An 18,507-nucleotide genomic window follows, 5' to 3' on the forward strand; every position below is an offset into this window, starting at 1 on the left:
AATAATAATAATAATAATAACAATAATAATATTTTTACTTGATTTTCATTTTGTACTTTTTTTACTTTATTACATTTTTTTTAACTTTATTACCTTTGTTACCGTAATATTTGCATTTCTTTATATTTTAATTTATTATTTTATCTACAATATCATCAATATTAATTATTATTATTATTATTATTATTATTATTATTATTATTATTATTATTAGTGATGAATGGATTGGTAAAAATATTAATGGTAGGGATGGCAGTTTGGTAAATTTTGTGAAGGTAGTAGAACTGTCTCACCATAAACAACTATGTATTACTTTTTATTATTTCTCTCTCTCTCTCTCTCTCTCTCTCTCTCTCTCTATATATATATATATATATATATATATATATATATATATATATATATATATATATATATGATTGTTGAGCTGGATTAAATCCGACGATATGAAATAAAATGGAGGTGGAAGGATCTGCATACTCAACGTTTCGCCCGCTTTATGCGGGCTTCTTCAAGAGGGATGGTCATTGACGAGAGAGTCGGAGGATTGGGGCTATATATAATGATGGGGGAGAGCAGCGTGTTTTCCTTATGTAAATTAGATGTCATATATACATGTATATACATTTTATGAGAGAAGAACTAATTAGAGTAAACTAGTGTAGTGGATTACGTCTAAAAGATAAAATATCGTAGAGATTAAAAATTGTGTTTGGAAATATAGCGGTGATAGATTAAATAAATAAATGACACGAGATTACGAAAGAATCTTTTTTTTTTTTAATTAGAAATAATTGAATTGGGAAAAAATAGCGCAGTAACTTAAAAGATGGTGTCTAAAAATAGGAATAGGAGGTGATAAAATGGAGTCTAAAAATGTAAAATTATAACTAATACCAAGATTAACACCAAAGCCGGAATATATTCCATACGCTGCCTTGATTGTGGAAGAATATACGTAGGAGAAACTCAACGTAATTTAAATAAAAGAATATATGAACACAAAAGAGATGTAAAAAACAACAATACACTCAACGCCATATTTTGTCACATCATGGAAAACGACCACCATTTTTATTTTAACAAAGCAACTTTCCTTAAACACATACATAACAGATCCACACGACGTTTAATTGAGTCAGCTATAATCTCCCATTCCAGCAATATAATTAAGCAAAGAAAAGGTTTTTGCCACGTTGCTCCCTTTCTGTCGAAAATAATTATTAAAGAAAACAACTTCGACACCGGTTAAACGCGAAAAAAAAAAATTCGTAATCTCACTTAATTTTATTTTTATTTTACTTATTTACTGTATTTTATCATTATCTATTTTTAGACTCCATTTTATCACCTCCTATTCCTATTTTTAGACACCATCTTTTAAGTTACTGCGCTATTTTATCCCAATTCAATTATTTCTAATTAAGAAAAAAAAAAAAAAAAAGATTCTTTCGTAATCTCGTGTCATTTTATTTATTTAATCTATCACCGCTATATTTCCAAACACAATTTTTAATCTCTACGATATTTTATCTTTTAGACGTAATCCACTACACTAGTTTACTCTAATTAGTTCTTCTCTCATAAAATGTATATACATGTATATATGACTTCTAATTTACATAAGGAAAACACGCTGCTCTCCCCCCTCATTATATATAGCCCCAATCCTCCGACTCTCTCGTCAATGACCATCCCTCTTGAAGAAGCCCGCATAAATCGGGCGAAACGTTGAGTATCCAGGTCCTTCCACCTCCATTTTATTTCATATATATATATATATATATATATATATGTACAGAGTGGTCAAAAAGCCAGGTAACATGTTAAAGGTAGAAAAAAACAATATGATCCATTATAATCTCTATTCGTTTAATATTATTTGTTTAAATATTTGACGACCATTAACAAAATAAACATATTTCATGTTTTCATTTTATATTTCAATGTATGGTACTTAAATATACGTGTATTGCTAATATCGTTTTTCTTTAAAATGTTACCTGACTTTTTGACCACCCTGTATATATATATATATATATATATATATATATATATATATATTAATTTTATTTATACAAACATTAATGGCTACATATGTGCATACATGTTTCTGTAATCACCCACGTTGGGGGATTACGTCTTCAGGCCAAGAACTACCTTCAAAAGTGACATTTCCACCAAATACCTTTTTCTATTTCGTTTATCAAGTTAAAAATACAACCTGGGTGGGAGTCAAAAAAAACAAAAACGGCAAAAGGATGAGTGAGGTCTATGAAGATGATAAACATCTTTTTTCTTTTCCCCTCCCCCATCTAACCTAACTTTTGGCTTTTTATGGCATAGGGTGCTTGAGAGTTTCGTTTTCTTGTCTTAGAGTCTGTAAGTTAATAACCTTAGCTATGGTCAACCAAGTACTGACCGGTGCCTTTTTAATCTACCTCCACCCACACATACACGCAACACACACATAACACATCCATACACCGACACTGCCAACACACACATACACACATTAATCCATATATTCAAAAGCGAATCCATGCTGAACACTTTTTGTTTTATTTACTGAAACTAGATAATGATTCTGAAACTACGTAGAAGATAAAGTAAAAGTTACATTAAGGTAAATAAAAAAATATAAATAAATAAAAATAAAATACATAAATAAATAAATAAATAAAAATAAATAAAAAATAAAAATATATAAAAAATATAATAAAAAATAAAAAAATAATAAATAAGATAAATAAGAATAAAAATAAAATTAAATTAAAACAAATAAACCAACAAAATGTGAATAAATATAAACCCGAAAGTTATCTAAACCCCACATGTACCTATATGCGTGTATCAATACACTTATAAATGTCTAACATTTATCTACACCCGCGCATATATGCACACACACATTTCAGACATACAGAGACAAATAATAGTATTTTTCTTTACTTATGTAGCGTGGTAACATCTTCGTATATGCGATATTATGCTACCCGACTACAGACGGGTGTATATATATATATATATATATATATATATATATATATATATATATATATATATATATACATATATATATATATATATATATATATATATATACATACATACACATATATACACAAACACAGACATACATACATACATACATATAACTATATATATATATATATACATATACACATACATACATATAAACACACACACAACAGACATACATATACACATCCACACATACATACATATATAACATATATATAAACAACATTCGGACATCCATACATTTTTGTAATCTATATTGTTACAACAATTCTATACGAGGCAGCCTATTCTAATAGTTCAGAAATATACGTGTGTATACATATATCTACATACAATAGACACAGAGACATATCCACATACAAACATACACACAGATACATAGATACATATATATATATATATATATATATAAACATACAAACATACATGCATACGTAAAATACACTTATATATCCAAAGTCACACAAATATAGACATATATATATATATATATATACATGCATACATGTACCGTGCCACCAAATGATACATCTGAAGTAGAAACAGACATGAATACACCTACTATATAAATTCACTTTTTCTATCAAATTCCACACGTCTAGTTATGTTTCATGGCCCCATCCGCTTGTTACACTTTCCTAAGTTGTAGGTTTTTACCGTAAAAATTGACACTACGTAAAAATTTATATTGAATTCAGCATGAAGTTCATAGGGTTATCCTCATATTTAACAAAGATTCTTTCGATGGTAAGGCAGATATACATAAGATGTATCACGGCACAATAATAATATATAATAACATATGACAGAAATCAGAGTATTTAGGTTATTGAAACCTAGTATATAAGCTTATATATTGTAGTACTTACCTTCATCTTTGCTTATTCACTCTAATACCCTTATTCCTTTCTCTTCCATTCACCCTTCATTCCTTACTTTCTTTCATCTATTTATTTCTTCTATTTTTTTTTTTTTTATATTAATAAATTATTTTTCCTACCTGGGTATATAAAGATCATATATCCATACATGCACACACCCAAAAATATCCATATATATATATATATATATATATATATATATATATAAAGCTGAATGTGTGTATGTGTGTGTGTCTAGTCATGATTAGGCTCCTATATGGTTGACTATTTAAAAAAAAAAACTGATCGCATATAATGGTAGAAGATGTGTCGAGACACAGGAATGGGTATGTTTTATCTGGCAGAACCATGGTTCATAAAAATTGTGGGGTCCGCGTTCGCGCCTGGTCCACAAAGTATGGAAATAAAAAAATTAAAACTTAAAAAAAACGGTTTACAAGTGTTTTTGATGTAGATGTACATAAGAATACTTGATAAGTATGTTACAACTTTAATAGGGAGGGTATAATAAAATTGTGGGGTCTGCGTTCGTGCCTTTACTCCATGGGAATATGGCACAAACTTAAACAAAGCCTTTTCATATCTATTTACGGAAGTATACATTGGTAATTATGTTTTAAGTTTAAAGAAATATGGTATAATCAAATTATGTGGTGTTCGTTCGCGCCTGACCTCCATAGAATGTAAATATGTCACAAAGTTTAACAAGAGTTCTTAAAAGATGTGAGGGTCCACAATAACAGCATGACTTTAATCTTAATTCACGTTAGGTTTTATTTATTTTGCTGAGCTGAATCATACTGTTTCGAATAAATTCACCTCATAAATTCACGTGCTTATTAAAGTGAAAGTCAAATAAAAATGTCGGGAATTTAGACAATTCTCGACACAAATATTTTCATACCTCTGTTTTTTTTCCTTCTCCACTTGCACGTGGCACTCTTTCGAAAATAGATACATAGTTAAATATCTATAATATAAAGCTGAACATCTATGTGTGTGTGTGTGTTTGTGTGTGTTTGTGTGTGTATGCGTCGGTGTGTGCGTGTGTGTCTGGTCACGAATAGGCTCCTATATGGTTGACTATTTTAAAAAACTGATTACATATAATGATAGAAGATAAATCGAGGATAAGGAATGGGTATGTTTGATCTGGCAGAACGGTGGTTCATAAAAATTGTGGGGTCTGCGTTCGCGGCTAGACCCCAAAGTATGAAAGTAAAAAATGGAAAAAAAAAAACGTTTACAAGGGTTTTTGATATAGGTGTACATAAGAATACTTTGATAAGCATGTTTCACCTCAAATTGGGATGGTATAATACAATTGTGGGGCCTGCGTTCGCGCCTCGCCTCGATAGAATGGAAATAAGCACAAACTTTAATAAAGACTTTTCATGTCTATCTGCGAAAGTATACGTTGATAATTATGTTTCAGTTTGAAGAAATATGGTATAATAAAATTATGGGGTGTTCGTTCGCTCCTGACCTCCATAGAATGGAAATATGTCACAAATTTAAGAAGATTTTTTAATATAGATCCATATAATATTCTGATAAGTGTTTTAGTGTGAACAGGTATGGTACAATAAATTATGGGGTTTATCTATTTTATTTTTACTTTCATCACATTTTGCTTTAGTTTTGATACCCCAAAATTCGAAGCTATCTCTTTACAACCCTTCCTTTTCATAACCTATCACACTTTCATAAATCAAAGTCCATTTTCTGTAGGCTGTTTTTGAACCCAGTCAACGACGGATAATTTTGCTAGTGTATATATATATATATATATATATATATATATATATATATATATATATATATATATATATATATATATATATACATGTGTGTGTGTTATATATGTCCAAACTAACTATGGACGGCTTTCTAATTAAATACGATCTTCGAGGCGAAGCAAATATTAACCGTATTCCTCGTTTGAAAAAAACAAAAAAAAAAAGCAACAGCAAATGTAAAGCGATAAAAATAAAACCGTAAACACTCTAGGGTTCGTGGCCTAACGGTTAAGGAGCCGGACTGTGGTTAACATAGTCTGGAGTTCGATCTCTAGAAACAGTCAAGCTACGCTGATGAGAGTTTGATAACTCGAAACACGCGTGTACGAAAATTACTATTTAAAAATAATAAATAAATAAAATGCTATATATATATATATATATATATATATATATATATATATATATATGCTGATTGTCCTGAAGTGTCATTTACTGTTAGATAAATTATTTAATATTACCTTAATTATTTTTAATTATCTTAAATTTCTCCATTCACATATATTCTACTATTTGTTTAAAAAATTAATGATTTTAAAAATTTAATAATTTAAAAAAATTAATAAATTTAAAAAATTTAATAATTCTTTCAAAGTTTTTATTTTATATTTACTTAAAATTTATCCATACCTTTTTTATTTTAATTTCATTTTTATTCTAAATAAAATTTAAATTTATATATTCATGCTTTATTTCAATATATATTAATTGCCGTTATTTGTCGTACCTTTATTTATATGGGGCGATGTGTTCGTTTAAACAGGACATTTACCTGTCAGAGAGGTTTTTCAAAAACACCCCCAGCTAAACATACATATATACACACGCGTGGGCGCACCCACATACACATATGCACACAGGTACAGTCTCTCTCTCTCTTCCTCTCTCACGCTCACATACATATTCATACAGTTAAAAACACGCACGCTTTCTTCCTTCCATAACCATAATCTATTGGCGTCGATTATTAAGTTATGCTTTTATAATTTGAAACTCTGTGTTTTAAACGCTCATCTAACGTGCTTTTCTCTATTTGTTTACTTTGCATTGTTTTTCATTTTTTCAATGTCGCAGAAGAATTTACGCTGACTGTTTCCAACCTCTTATGCTCGATTCGGCGTAATGCAACCAATGGTACGACATTGAAATATGCATATATAGTGCCGTAATATATATATATATATATATATATATATATATATATATATATATATATATATATATATATATATATATATATATTAGAAATGGTAATGAATAAAAACTGAAGAAAGTGCTCAATACTGTTGTAGAGCAAATATGCGATTTATTTTTTATTACCGTATCTTTCTGTTAAGTTACGTTATTGTTTCAGCTACCCGACCGTTTTTTTTTGGGGGGGGGGCGTATGTAGCCTCCTCAAACTTTTACAGAAAACAATAATATAACTTAACAGAAAGATACGGTAATAAAAAATAAAGCATATATATATATATATATATATATATATATATATATATATATGCATACATATGCATATAATGATGTTTCTATCTGAGTGGGCCTGCTAACCATTAGGATAAACAAAGATACCTTAATAACGATATCCAGGTCATGCTGATGAAGAGGTGGAGATGGTCTCTGAAGATGTCGATATACTTTTTTTTTTTTTACAAGCAAAGTCAGTAACATCATCCTATTTAGGGAGTTCCATGCCAATGCTTGATTAGGAATATATTCTAATCAAGTAGTGGTAAATACGGTTATAGAATAAGCAACAACATAGATGCCCCTCTTGTTTACTTTGCAGAACAACAATTAAAAATCATAAACCCGTTCTTCAAGACAAAAAAACAGACGCCGGTTTGATATCGCCTAATTCAACCACAAAGAATAAAATTGACTCTTACTTGCGAACGGACCACACACTGTTACTGATGCTCCTGCGATTAGCAGGTAAAACACAGGGAGTGACCGCCGACAAATGTCAAAATGTCTCTTACTAGAGAGCCCGTACAAGAGGGGGCAAAGCGTACAAAGTGACACAACAAGACAAACACCCAGGGTCTTGCATCAATGTCATTCTAGCTGCTACTATCAAATAGATGTGAATTGGTAGCAACATCACGAGATCCAAAACCTCTGCACAGCACGCGCGGCTCTATACAGACTGCTTTCTCCAAATTTACACCTGCTTCGTATTTTATTTCATTCAAATTAACGTTTCTATTGAACTCTTATTCTTGGCGTTATTCTCGCGTTACCTACGTACAGTTCAAACATTTCAAAATATAACTGCCAGATACAACACGCGGATCTATACATACTTCTTTCTCTAATTTGCAACATGGCAAGGAAGAGAACAAGAAAAAATATACAAAACAACACACTGAAGATGGTCTACCTCTGGACTATATTTGAGATAAATTTCAAACACGTAAAATATTTGTTTATTTTCCTAATATTACTTTGTGATTTGGTTTCAAGCGCACTTGATGCGTATTTATTTTATTCAAATTAAAACAACTTTCTTACGCACAGTTCGAACATTTTAAAATACAACCGACAGATACAACACACGGCTCTATACAAACTTCTTTCTCCAAATTTATAACATGGCAAGGGAGAAGAAAAGGAAAAGAAATAAACCAAATACCCCACTGAAGATGGATTCTACCTCTTAAATATATTTGTGATAAATTTCAAGTAAGTAAAATATTAGTTTATTTTCCTAATATTAAGTTGTGATTTTGTTTCTAGGGCACTTGATGTGTAGTTTATTTTATTCAAATAACATTAATCTTTTTTGTATCATAAGCAAGGGAGAGAAACAATCACACACATGAGGCAAATAAATAGATAGTGGGAACAAAAAGCGTAAACTAATATAAAAAAAAAAAAAACGAAATATAAAATAATTACATCGCAAATATTTTCATTCCATTCACCTTCACTCTCACTAATTAAATTCCTACCATGATCATCAACGTTATAACATCCTATATAATAGCTCATCTTTTCGACCTTGAGGATTTGTATCAATAGGCAACATCACTTGTATCAATTAAGTCGAGGATATTGCTAACCTGTTGAAAAGAAGAGAAAACCCCTCTAAATGCTGAAATTTAACTTACACCAGAAAGCATTCTATATTCATAAAATACACTTATGTGAGGGTGGGTAGTTTAAGTCTTTCTCTTATAGACCTGTAAACGGTTTGACCGATTTTATTTGGAAATGTAACACGGGGTCATTTGATGGGTCTAGGAATGTTCTTACGTAGGTTTTGTATCAAAATTAATCTGATAATATCGAAACTTGATATTCGAAAAAAATCATATTAATAAATGAAAAACCTATATTGAACAGAGTAAACACTCTTATACATCCTAACACCACGCTCGCATTTGAAAAGTTTTATCACCTGGCAAATAGAAAGCGCAGCATTTTAAATGAAAGTAGATTATTTTATATAACATATGCGCCTTTAAAATAAGTTTAAGGACAGAATTGAACCATGGAACTATGCCTTTACACATATAACTTTAATTTAAGGGAATACCAATAAATAATCTACGCTCCTACTTAATGTGTTTTTCCTGTATTGATATTTATATTAAAGCACTTTTGTCTATTTAATTAAATAGTAAATACATCTTTGTTATATATCAATCGTTGAATTGCATTCACTAGCAAAAGAACTAGTCAATTTGCATATTCTTTTAAACACTTCTTTTAATTAATTCCGTATTTGTATTTTCGTTGTTCTGATGAGATGATCATCCTGAGTTAACTATTATGTGTAATTATATTATTGCAGATATTCTACATAATTTATACTCGCGTACTATTTGCGTAAAAAGTTTACAGCAAACACAAAAAATATTTTCATATATATTCATACATACGTATATATATATATATATATATATATATATATATATATATATATATATATTGTTTTTTTTTTTGGTTAAAAAATATATACCTCCCAAAGTCCTTCAAGATTTCTTGATCTATAGACATAAAACTTCATGCATAAGATATTTGTACCCATTTATATTTCGGTTTTAGCCGGGGTGAATAGATCCATAAGTATGAAATTAAAAAAAATGAAATCTGCAAAGTGAAGAGCGAGCACCCCATTACGAATATGCATGCATAACGTAGCAGCTATTGGCTCATGTTTTACTTTTTTAGCCTTGCAGCAAATATGTCTTCAGAGCTAATCATTTAACGGCATAGAAAAATAATTCGTAAATAAATAAATCGTAAGCTAAACGGTTATAGTTTGATTCTCGATGGTGGAGCACTAGTCATTGTTTAAACTTATCAAATCATTATAATATATTTGGTCCAATATAATCTACAATTATATAAATGCTAATGTTTTTGTATGTGCGTGAGTTCGTTGCTCATTGTTTCCTAAACGGCTGCGCTTATCTATAGCGAATTTAACACTAATGAAATTTATATGTCTGGCAGTGTTCTTAGCTATGCATTTTACAAAAAAATTAATTCAGTAATTACCGAACATTGAAAAAAATCTGGTACTCTTCCATAATTTTACCGAATTCTCGTGAATTCCTGTCAAACATGGATCGGGCGAGACCGGCAAATATCGGTGTCAGCCGAGCGTTGTTCAAATGTTGGAACGCTAACTCGACCTTTTATTTTATTAATTCAATTTTTTTCTGTTATGTTGTTCGTATTTTTTAACGTGATATTAAGGGGGTGGGGTGACTTTTTATTTTCTGATTATTATTTATTTATTATTTATTCAATTTTTAAATGCATTTTTGGGAGTTTCATTAGCCAATGAAAAAGCGCTATCTAAATGGAAGCAGACGACATTCGAATTAGAAGTAAGCGACTAAGCCAACAACAACAAGAAAAAGAAAGACTAAAACAACAAACATATTTTCAAACTCGCCAAACAGAAAAATGGCAGGCAAGAAATAAATCTATACATGTTAGAAAAAGAAAGGAAAACATCGATTTCATAATGTCAGGAAAAGACATTGTTGTCCCCCAAAATGAGGCGCAACAAGTGTAAACACAAATGTTTACTTAAAAAAAAGATCGTGTGTTAATGATGGTTTCTTTTGGAGAGGTATAAATGGGCAGTGCCACCAAAAGAACTTGACTGAACAACAAGTCTTGAAAATTTAAAAAAAAAAGCAAGAAAAATACGGTTACAAACAAGTAAAGAGTGCTAGTGCACATACTGATCTGCGCTATTTTTTAAATCGTATTTCCAACTTTAATTAAAGTTTTATGTGTTTTTATTCAATTGCAAGGTTAAAGTATAGAATAGGTACAAAACATCCTCCCCTCCCCATGTTAAGAATGGATTTTGAAATAATAACGTTATTATTTCAGCAGAGATCAATAAGTGCACTAGTACCAAGAAAAGAAAACAAAACAAAAACTTGCACTTACATCTAGCAATTACACCGTTATAACATCTTTTGTGGGAGAAAAAAAATCTGTTGATAATAAATAAATAAAGGTAGTTATTTTTATTTTTGATTATTTGAATTTTAAGTTTTTCCGTTTTTTTTGTTTTTTTTTTTCATTAGTGTGCGTCTGTTACAACGCGCTCGGATGACACCGATAATTGCCGGTCTCGCCGGTCCATGCTTGACTGGAATTCACGAGTATTTGAGTCAAATTATGCAACAGTACCAGAAATCTGATCCTAAAAATAGTTTTTTTTTTCCTTTAAGATAGGGGAATTGTTATACGTCACACCGGCAAAGGAGATAATGCAATCCTAGCAATTGTTTCTTATCAAGCAAAAGAAGTATTGACATGGCTCTGTTATAGAGCATTCGACTACAGATCGAATTGCCCCAGGTGTACTTGACATTTTCTTATTATTATTAATGAGTTCAAAGAAAGAAAAATCGCAGCAAATCATTTTTCCGTTTCCCTGTTTAAAAACTAAACATAAATAAGAAAGTACTGTTAAGAGCAGTAACCTTTTAGCCCAAAATAAGCTGACGTGATATTGCAAACAAACAGACACAATTTGATGAACGATGATATCATTATATATATATATATATATATATATATATATCATTGTTCTTATATTTATATATATAATATCATTATATATATATATATATATATATATATATATATATATATATATATATATATATATATAAATGCAACTTTGTCTTTCTGTGTGAGTCCTTTCTTTAGCGATTCCGAAATGGCTATACCGGTTTTCTTTAAAATTTACAGAAATTTAATGTGTGAGTCTGAAAGTGATCTAAGTCAAGTTTTGTCTCAGAATAGTCACAATAATTTCCGATAATCGACAATCGAAAACGTTTTATCTATCATCGACAAGCCAGTTTTAAATGTTGTCGTTTATCAACTATGGTAGATAATGGGCCGTTAACATTCTACTGAGCCTAGGTTGATAGCGTTTTTTTTTAATTTTTATTATTATTGTATTTTATTTATTTATTTTTTGTTGTCGGTATGTCCAACCCCACACATAAATGTCTTCTTTTTTTTCTTTGTTAACTGAGATAGGGAAATTTACGTGGGTATGTATATTTTTAATATATATATATATATATATATATATATATATATATATATACTTATATATGTGTATATATACATATATATATATATATATATAAATATATATATATATTCCAAGATAAGTATAGAATATTACGGTACTTTATTAAACTTTATAATTGATTATATAAAAAGCAAACTCGTAAACTAAGAAAAGATTGTGGGTTTTTTTTTCGTCGCAATAAAAACTGCATCTGCATTTCACTCAAGTCACTTAAAAGATTACAACTTCAAATTAAATGTTTTAAACTAAGTATGCTTTAAACAAAGTGATTCGTAATTTTTTTTTTTTAATAAAAAAATCAGAGACGGTAATATTTCAAGCAATTACAGTACAACTACATTTTTAATATTTTAATATTAAAAAGAAAATTCTTATATTTCAAACCTCTCCCCCCACCGAGCAACCTGTTGTTGTTTTAATTCATTATCCGCCCGCCACCATCACTTTTTTAAACGCCTTTCTCGACCCAGGCTTAAGTGTTGTTTTTATTTCCCCTTCCCTCCATCTCTCTACACCGGTCAATGCCAGGTACCCCCGCAAGTATAATAATAAATACGATATTTGCATTAATATAAATATCATATTTTTTGGCGGGGCGACACCGGGCGCTCCGCTAGTTTTATATAATGGCCAGTTGAATCTACGATATGGTTTGTCTGTGAAATGAATGTTTGTGTTTAGAAGACAACTGGACCATGACGAGAGATGTCATTATTTACGTTCATATAGGAATGGCCGGAACTTGAAATGGTAGAAATTATTATTTGTGGGCTGTGAAAAGTATAGGTAAAAGCTTATCATTGAGTTTAATGATCCAGTTACGAAAAGAGACAGGGCAGTTTATGTAAAAAAAAATTCTATTTATACACGCTGGTAGGAGGACTTTGGTGTTAGATGAAAAATAGTAACTAATTCCTCTAAAGATGGAGCGATCTGTGATAATGGCGCGCCAAGAAAAAATGTATCTGTGTTAAATGTCGTTTTATTCAAAGAAGGTAGCGGCTAATAGTGTAGATGTCATACATTTGTATGTGACCATGATTTTGAAAACCTACGATACTTTGGTGGAAAGAGGAATTTGTGCAATCAAAATATTATGTATGGAGATTAATTTATTATACAGAAATATTTTTAAAAAATCGAAAGAGAATGTGTTATCTCCATCACCCTGAAGCAATATGAAATACCATTTTGTTATGCCTTTGTGACAAGAATTTATAAACTAATTATAAATTATCTGAGTGAATACGACGCGACAAATAACTAATTAGATAAACAATAATAAAAATGTGTTGTTTTTTTTTTAAATGTATTTGAAGAATTTGTAAACTGATAAGGAAAGCAAAGTTTATGTTTTGGGGTGAGAATCGTTCTTCACTAAGAATTTGGCGTCTTAGAAAGAAACGATGATTCCATAAATGAGTTCTTCATTTTCTTGCGTTGGTAATGTTCTATTTATGAAACCAGGTTTAAGACGACGTGTCTGTACTCTTTCAACCAAAGGAATAGAAAGATTTAAAAACTTAACAATAATGAATAACATTTACAGTAAATTACTTATTGCGGCCTATTATCTCCACTTTTCTAAGTTATTGTTTTACAACGTTCAGCCAACTATTGCTCTGGCCTTCGTCAGATGATAACCGCGACCGGAATCTCTCCCCTGCATTCTCAGCAATTTATATCATCCATATTTGCTGTCGTCTCACCACGAAGAGGTATAGTTGGCCGAAACGTCGTGAAAGAACTATGAAAAAATAAGGATAATAGCCAGCAGTAAATAAATTCATATAAATAATACTCATCTCAATAATAAAGTTCAATTAAAATAATATAGAATTTAAATATTTCATCTTCCACTTTGTTCCAAGCGGCTTGTGATAAGCCTCAGGTTCAGAAGATATCAAGACAATTAGCAAGTAATGGGATGCTATAAGAACGGACAGCACAGACTGCAGAGAGAAAAAACACTAATAAGAAAAATGAACCTATTAAGAAAGGAACCGAAATTTTAGGATAGAAAGTGCTATGTATTTTTTATCAAAAATATATGTATTACATGCAATCTAAAGGATACTTTCTACACTGTCTATTTCATAATGATAGAACTACTAATATAGCAGTAATTACATCTGTAGATAAAGCAACGATCCACAAATAATATTTTATGCCTCTACGACTACAACTATAAGTACATTTCTACTATTAATAATAATGCGGATAAATTGATTCACATTGACAATCAGATGTCATGCTAACTAAATAACTGATCCACGTATGAAGTTTTAAAGTATAAACTGATTCGAGAAAGCGAATCAGTTAAAGCGAGAATCGAAAATGTGGAGAATATAAAAGAAGCAGGAAAATATGATCATCTAAATTCAGTAATTTTTTTTCTCATGGTTAATCCATATGAAACGGCTTCCTCGTACGATATATTTTCTATTATAAATACGCTATTCATAATGATCATACTACTCCTATAACTACTACAATTGTCACAAATACAACGTTATCGATACTTATTAAATATGAATATGTCTAATTTTCCTTTGGAAAACAGAACTTTTCAATTACTCTTGTAAATATAATATTGAACTATACATTGCTCAACTGATTTTATTATAAACTAGGAGGCCACTCAACATTGCCCCGTCGTAAAATACTCTTTCTGTAGATATGTTGCTTTATGCAGATTCTGTATTTATTTTTATATCATATTGGATTCAATATGTAGTAACGAGTTAAAAGCTTAAAATAATTTTAAAAAAAATGACTCTTGCTCCACCATAGAGAATCCAAAACAAAACATTTAGCCTTCGATTTATTATTTCCTTTGACATAAATGATTGACCTACCGAAGGCATGCTTCCCGCAAGGCTAAAAATTAGAACATAAACTAATAGCTACTACGTTAAGCATGTATATTCGAAATATTGTCCTTTTATATACACTTGGCAAATTCCATTTATTAATTTTTACATATTTTCACTGATTTTCCCGCAGAGGTCCGTTTATTCTATATATTAAGTTTCATGGCCCTAGAAAAAAAAACTGACACAAGAGATTGGTAGGCAACAGTTTTTACACCAATATATATATATATATATATATATATATATATATATATATATATATATATATATATATATATATATAAATACCAACAGTTCACCTCGGGGTTGCTCGGGCCCTATGCACTGTTCATAATTTTATGAGGATATGTATATATTAACAAGTGTGAATATGTATCGCGATGACTTTCTGTATAGTACGCTCCCTTAACTACCATAGAGAAACGTTGGTAGAGACCGCAGACGTTAATTATTTTTTTTTTAATTTTGACCCCAATTTTTATCAGTTAACTTTTATTGTTTTTTGCTCAAATAAAATTCAATTATTTGACCTGTATCCAAGTAACATACATCTAAAATTTCAAGTGGTTAGACCAAAAAATTAGCGGAGTAGTTTGGTAGCGTATGCAAACGCCAATTCTATAAACTTTGACATCTTGCCAGACAAATTATCGCCCAAAAATGATTAAAAAGCTTGCTGCATGTCTGAATACCATTTTTATAAAATTTGAAAAGTTTAGACAAAAAAAGGCTGATTAGTTTGCTAGAGATCGCAAAGATCAAATCTTTTAAATATCGATCTCTTAGTTGCCAACTATTTGGTGAAAACCGATTAAAATGTTTGCACTGTGCCTGAATATACTTAATGTAAAATTTTAAATGTCTAGACCAAAAATTGTGTGAGTAATTTGGTAGATACCGATAAGGTCAATTTTTTAACAAAATAATTCCTCTATTTGGACAGGTTAACATTTATTATTTATGGGTCAAATAAAGTTATTAATTTAGATCCATGGCCAAAGAAACCTATATCTAATATTTCAAGTGTTTAGTAGAGTTCTCAAAGGTCAAATCGTTGAACTTTGACCCATTAACAGCAAAATTTCTGGATGAAAACGCATTACAAAGATTTTCTCAAATCTTAGTACAGAGTATATCAAATTTCAACACTGTAGACTAAATATTGGCAGAGTTATTGAGTAAGGAAACGTACACAGACACACAGACATGCAGATACACACGCCCACTTATATATATATATATATATATATATATATATATATATATATATATATATATATATATATACTAGCATTTCAGCCCGGCGTTTCAAGAGTGTTAAGAGGTGTAAAGGTGTAAGTTAAGCCCCCAAAAATAGCGGTCAATTTTGTTTTAACTATTACCCCTATTATGCCCCCTTAACATTTATTCTTTTGGGCTCAAATCAAGTTATTAAGTTAGAGCCATGTCTAAGGAACCTATATCTAAAATTTCAAGTGTTTAGACCCAAATTGTCGGAGGGATTTGGTAGAGTTCTCAAAGGTCAAATCGTTTAAATCCGACCCCTTAACAGCCAAATTTCTATCCGAAACCGACAACAAAGATGTTTCTAATCTCTGTACCATGTATATCAAATTTCGAGCATGTCGACTGGAAATTGACAGAGAAATTGACAGAGGACAATGTACATAGATACACGCAGACACACGCATAGGCACGTTCACTTATATATATATATATATATATATATATATATATATATATATATATATATACATATGATGATTGCAACGTCTTGTGAGACGAGTGACACTCCCCCAGACATTTAAAATCCATGAGCCCAAATGCCTGAGGGAGTATCTGTACAAGTATGATGTCAAAGATTCTTAGCTTTGTACGACAGCTAAGTCGCTCTCTCGGTTCAAAATGTGGAGATCCAGCAACAAGCAAGAGCAAGACAGCCAGTAACAAATTAAACTGCAGACCAGCTTAATGCGGCTAATAGTCTTCCGCTTTATGGTTTTATAAATCAGAGATTTGCTTCTCCTAGAAAGATTGCCTTCACCACGGCTTACGGGAGCCCTCTCCACCCCAATACGCATATACACACACACAAATATACACGGTGCTAGTTGACCGTTGACCCAGAAAAGAGTTCATTCGCCCTTTGGAAGGTCTTGTTTTTTAATCCTTCAGGGAGACTAGCGCCCTCCTCACTCACACAAGTCTGGTGGGGAACGATTTTAGTCACCGGTGACCCGACCATGATGCAGGTAGTACTGGGTTACATGGTTCCAGCAGCACATGACATGATCTGACATATATATATATATATATATATATATATATATATATATATATATATATATATATATATATATATATATACACGCATACATAATAATATATACACAAAGTTTTGTGTTTACTAAAAAAATTGTCCGCACATATTACGCAAGTATATATTATGTAAAATATCTGCTGGATATAATTACACATAATATAAACTAAAGATGATCCTCCCATATGTAAACCGAAACACCTACAAGGGAAGTAATTTAAAAGAACGTAAATGAAATATAAAAATTAGCTGGATCTAACGCAGATGAATGCAATGCTACGAACTATGTATTACATTTTGTTAATAAATAGAGAAAAGGGTTTTTATATGAATATCAATACACTAAGAAAACGACTTTATAAAAGTATAAATTTTAGAAAATGTGTAATATCATTGCTTTTTCTTTTTCGTTTTCGAACATAGTGATGTATGTTTGGTGCTTTGTATAATACCCCATAATCTTTATCATGTTGTGTTAAGAGAGTGCGATGCCTCTTCTGTCGCCCTAAGGTTATCCAACAAGGCAGTATGTGTTTGCTTTAGTGTAATATATCTATTGTTGCTAATGGGCAATGTACCGGAGATTATTTTCTCGATATTAGTTTCTCGACCACGGCTCGAGTAGGTGACACAAAAGTAGCTGATTTTGAGATTGAAATAACAGTCTACCAGAAGATGAGTAATTCGGCTTGCAACATATATTCTCGCTTTTGAAAATTAGTAAAATATAGGTTATGTTTGCTTTATATCACGCTCTCAATATTGACTCTTATTAAAAGTTGTCTAACACCTCATGTCACTCTGAACTGTTCAGTAATAACATCTAATACAATTGCTCCGTCTTTTAAGACGAGGTCGGTCACCCATTTCAATCAGAACACAACAGGAAGAAATTACGTCGCGGAATGAACAGCTCAACAAAACAGATACATCACCATTTCGTTTTCCAGAATATTACAGAAGAAAAGCTTGTAGGAATAAAAAAAACATTTCCACC

This window comes from Euprymna scolopes, chromosome 38 (genome assembly GCF_053919585.1).
Source record: "Euprymna scolopes isolate OS-2025 chromosome 38, ASM5391958v1, whole genome shotgun sequence".
Taxonomy (NCBI): Eukaryota; Metazoa; Mollusca; class Cephalopoda; order Sepiida; family Sepiolidae; genus Euprymna; species Euprymna scolopes.